This window comes from Micromys minutus (genome assembly GCF_963924665.1).
Source record: "Micromys minutus genome assembly, chromosome: 18".
Lineage (NCBI taxonomy): Eukaryota > Metazoa > Chordata > Mammalia > Rodentia > Muridae > Micromys > Micromys minutus.
In genome coordinates this window covers 17,213,642-17,218,888 of record NC_137953.1, presented here as the reverse complement: position 1 = coordinate 17,218,888, position 5,247 = coordinate 17,213,642, and the positions used below count along the sequence as shown (strand labels likewise).

The 5,247-nt window shown below is 44.6% G+C and overlaps 1 pseudogene across 1 annotated transcript; it reads left to right on the top strand.

Moving 5' to 3' along the window:
- The first annotated feature begins 310 nt into the window (after positions 1-310).
- LOC308432454 (adenylosuccinate lyase-like) lies at positions 311-1,767 on the top strand (annotated as a pseudogene). Its single transcript has one exon. The product of its transcript is annotated as an adenylosuccinate lyase-like (transcript).
- Positions 1,768-5,247: the final 3,480 nt, after the last annotated feature.

The window sequence follows — 5,247 nt, the reverse complement described above, 5'->3', positions numbered from 1 at the left end:
GTCAGTCATCATTTTCACACACATTAAAAAAATGCTATACATTCTTCATAAATATTATAAGGGCCAAGTCAAATAAAAGATGGTAATATACAATGCTAACTTTGAAAAGCTAAGGAAAATATTCTAGGGTGCGGTAGCATTATTGAATAGGATTACCATAACCACTTAATGTATTTATAAAAGCTATTTAGTATTAAAAATATTAAGTGCATTCAAAAGGTGTTATCAAACCTGTGAACAGAAATGGTCAAATCAGGAGGCAATGGGGATAAATAGGAAACAAAGTACCGGGCCCAGTCGCGTGTTGAAAATGGCCGCAGCCGGCGACCCTGCCTGCGCTGAAAGCTACCGTTCTCCGCTGGCGGCCGGCTACGCCAGCCACAAGATGTGCTTCTTGTTCAGCGACAGGTACAAGTTCCAGACGTGGCAGCAGCTGTGGCTGTGGCTGGCGGAGGCCGAGCAGACACTGGGTTTGCCGATCACAGATGAACAGATCCAGGAAATGAAGTCGAACCTGAGCAACATAGACTTCCAGATGGCAGCTGAGGAAAAGAAGCCCCTGCGGCATGATGTGATGGCTCACGTGCACACGTTTGGCCAATGCTGTCCCACAGCTGCGGGCATCATTCATCTCGGTGCCACCTCCTGCTACGCCGGAGACAATACGGACCTGATTATTCTGAGAAATGCGTTTGACCTGCTTTTACCAAAGCTTGCTAGAGTGATCTCGAGGCTTGCCGACTTTGCTAAGGAGCGTGCTGATCTGCCCACATTAGGTTTCACACATTTTCAGCCTGCTCAGCTGACCACGGTCGGGAAACTCTGCTGCCTTTGGATTCAAGACCTCTGCATGGATCTCCAGAACTTGAAGCGTGTCCGCGATGAGCTGCGCTTCTGAGGCGTGAAGGGCACCACCGGCACACAGGCCAGCTTCCTGCAGCTCTTCGAGGGGGAATCACCAGAAGGTGGAGCAGCTAGACAAGATGGTGACAGAAAAGGCTGGGTTTAAAAGAGCTTTCATCGTCACAGGACCGACCTACACCCGAAAAGTGGACATCGAAGTACCGTCTGTGCTGGCCAGCCTAGGCGCGTCGGTGCACAAGATTTGCACTGACATACGCCTGCTGGCAAACCTGAAGGAGACAGAGGAGCCCTTTGAGAAACAGCAGATCGGCTCCAGTGCGATGCCATACAAGCGGAACCCCATGCGCTCTGAACGATGCTGCAGCCTGGCCCGTCACCTGATGGCCCTTACCATGGACCCGCTTCAGACATCTTCTGTGCAATGGTTTGAACGTACTCTGGATGAGAGTGCCAACCGACGGATCTGTTTGGCTGAAGCATTTCTCACTGCAGATACTATATTAAGTCCCCTACAGAACATTTCTGAAGGATTGGTAGTGTACCCCCAAAGTAATTGAACGGCGCATTCGGCAGGAGCTTCCCTTCATGGCCACAGAGAACATCATCATGGCAATGGTCAAAGCCGGGGGCAGCCGACAGGACTGTCATGAGAAAATCAGAGTGCTTTCCCAGCAGGCAGCTGCTGTGGTTAAACAGGAAGGGGGTGACAATGACCTTATAGAACGATTTCGGGCAGATGCCTACTTCAGCCCCATTCACTCACAGTTGGAACATTTGTTGGACCCCTCTTCATTCACTGGCCGAGCACCCCAGCAGGTCCACAGATTCCTAGAAGAGGAGGTGTACCCTTTGCTAAAGCCCTACGGAAATGAGATGGCAGTGTAAGCCGAGCTGTGTCTGTAGAGTAAAAGAGAATGAAGGGAAAACTAAAGAGTTTGCTAATTATAGTGCTAGGGACTCAACAACGTGCTCTAAAGGGCTCCTTTACCTGGATGTGTGGTACACACTCAGGAGGAAGAGGCAGGCAGATCTCTGAGCTCAAGGTCAGCCTGGTCTACAAAGCAAGTTCTAAGACAGCCAAGGCTACACAAAGAAATCCTGTCTCAAAAAACAAAAAGAGTGTACATTAAATTCTGTTGCTTGGGTTCACAGCAGATAGTCATGCATTCTTGATTTCTCCAGTCTTTTGTGGTTGAGATAGTCTCACTGTGTATCACTGGCTGACCTGGAACACAGAAATCTGCCTCATCGCCCCACCATGCCTGGCTGTTTTCACTGTTTACAGCAGCATAATCTTGCAAATAATGTAGCTCATACTTACTTTCCAGATGCCTCAAGTCTACAACATTTCCTCTCTTATAGTGAGATTGTTTCACCTTTCCTAAGTTAAAAAAAAAAAAAAAGGAGTTCAGTTCACCTATCAAACATTGGTACATGCTCATAACACTGACAGTAGCTTCTGGTTAGAGAAGATTGCCTAACAAACCCTATTAGAAATATAGTCAGTGGTTAAAAGCACCTACTGCTCTTCCAGAGGTTCTGAGTTCAAATCCCAGCAACCACATAGTGGCTCACAACCATCTGTAATGGGATCTGATGCCCTCTTCTGGTGTGTCTGAAGACAACTACAGTGTACTTACAATAAATAAATATTTTTTAAAAGAAGAAGAAGAAGAAAAGAAATATAGATACGGGGCTGGAGAAATGGCTCAGTGGTTAAGAGCACCAACTGCTCTTCCAAAGGTCCTGAGTTCAATTCCCAGCAACCACATGGTGGCTCACAACCGTCTGTAATGGGATCTGATGCCCTCTTCTGGTGTGTCTGAAGACAGCTACAGTGTACTCACATAAATTAAATAAATCTTTTTAAAAAAGAAAAAAAAAGGAAGGAAACAAAGTACCAGTTATGACTGGATTGTCCTCATCACAAAGATTTAGAGGTTCACATTGTACCCTTGATTCACTTCTTAACTGAACTTGAGCAGGTTTTAAACTGTTTTTAATGTGCAGTTTTTCTCACCTTTAAAGTGAAAACATTACTCTTGCTTATATAAAAGCAACAGTATTCTGCCTTAACAGGTAAATAGGGATTTAAGAAACATTACTTATTGCCCTAGTTAGGGTTTCTATCTCTGTGACGAGACACCATGACCAACGCAACTCTTGTACAGACATTTAATTGGGGCTGATTTACAGTTCAAGTTTTAGTCATTACTGTCATGGTGGGAAGTATGTCAGCATGTGGGCAGACATGGTACTGAATGGGTAGCTGGAAGTTCCCCACCTTGGTCAGCAGGCAGCAGGAAGAGATTATTTTCATTGACCAGGCTTAAGCATCTCAGACCACAATTATTAATAGAACCATAAAGGGTATGTGAAAAACAGAAAAGTTACATCAGCAGGAACAGAAAGATGAAAGAAATAATAAGAAATAAGGTAGATTTAAAAAAGAAAGAAAGAAAGAAAGAAAGATACATTTGAAAAATGTCCTGGACTATGCACCTCCAACTGCACACAAAATTGATGAAAAAACTCAATGGCTTAAATACTTGGATTTAGATTAAGGCTGAGCAATGGCACAGCTGATGGGGTACTGCAGAATGTGGTTCCTTCTAGATTTGCACTGTGCTAGACTCTGTTTTTCTGTCATCACACCACCCCACAAGAGGTGGGCACCACCCTTTAGTCTGGCCGCCCATTTCTTCCAGTACAGTGGCCTAAGAAACAGCAAAGCAAAGGGACAAGTCTCTTTATAACCTAGCCTCTGAACCTCACATGCTCATTTCCGCCATGTCCTAGGTAGGGATCCTTTTAAACTCAGTACACATAGAAAGGACCTCTGCAGTTTGAAGTGTTTCAGATAGTCATTGAAAATAGTCTAAAACCAATACAGGAAAAGAGTTGCATCTGTATTAATGCCCACTGTCTTAAAATGATAATACAGTCTAGGAGTCTGGGTTAGGTTCGTTTTCTCTGTTAATGAATTAAGAGACAGGAAAAGCCTAACAGCACAACAGGTAGCGGCAGAGAAATCTCAAACATGGCAGATAGAATCAGCAGTTGGATAAAGGTATTACTGGAAGTGAGGTAGTGTTGCACATCCAGCAGACGCCCAGAAAAAGAGAGGGAGGGTATGGGCTTTTAAGAGTCTTTTAAGAGCCTTTCTCCCTACTATAGGACTGGCCAGTTTGAAGACCAGTAAAGGTTGATTGGTCCCAACAGTTGTATGACCTGTCAGGATCCGGCCTTGAGCCAGTCCATCTGCAGGGGCCTACTGGTGGGAGGGAAGAAGTTCCAGGCTTTTGTCTCAAGCCAGTTGAGAAAGAAGTCAACCATCTTGGAAATTCACCGCCTTTATCACCTTTATCACTATAGTTGGTCCTTCTCCCTGTTTGTCTGCCTACACCAGGAAAGATGTCTCAAACGCAAAAGCTAACTGAGTCCCGCACCAGAGATCTTCGGATTTGATACAATCCATCTACTTCATGTTTCCAACAGTGTATGGGAAAATGCCTCAAATTGCAATTTTATTTTGCTTTGTAAACCTGAAAACCGGTAGACACAGGAAATAACTCAGCCAAATCTGGGGTCAGAGTGACCATTTCTGGAATCAATTACATAGCAACAGTGGCTGAAAATTTAAAGTCACTGAAAAACATGGAAAAATAGGTGACTTAAGAGGACAGAATAAAAAAAAAAAAAAGAGTGTGTGTACTGACTAGAAGAAACTAGTGATAAAGAAGGCAAAAGCTAATTGCTGGGTGAAAGGTAAAGGTGGGACTTTCCGGTCCCAGGAGGAAAAGCAGACACAGGGAGAGAAGTGGCTTTGTCAGCCATGCATTGGAAGGAGAAGAAAACAGCAGTCGTGTAAGGCCTTCAGGCACCTGTAGCTTCTGCCTTGGGTGAGGGATGAGGAGGCTGCTGGGAGCTGTTAGTTGATATGATTAGGACAGGAGTATTTGCCCAGGATTATGACAGCTAGCAAACTTCAAAATAATAAAGATGTTGTGTTTTCCATCTGCAGAGCAAAGGTGGGAAAAAAGAGGGAAGTTGAGGACTCAGTGGGACCATGATGTTTTTGGGTGCCACCATTTTGGTTTATGCCATGTGGTGACATTATCCAAGATGGCGATAGAGTCACATTGCATTTGCCTTCTTTGTAATATCATTAGTAAAGATGACAACAGAGTCACATAGTTACTTCTGTCTTGATGAGGTCCCCTATGGAACATGGTAGCAAACTATATGGTTGTTCTCAAGGTGAGCTGAGCCCCAAGAGAAAATGAAGCCATCACCAATCAGGACTTCCAAGCCCCTGTGGAACCTACCGTTTCTCAGATCAGATGCGGATTCTTACCACCTCTCCTTAAAAAGACACTAGTT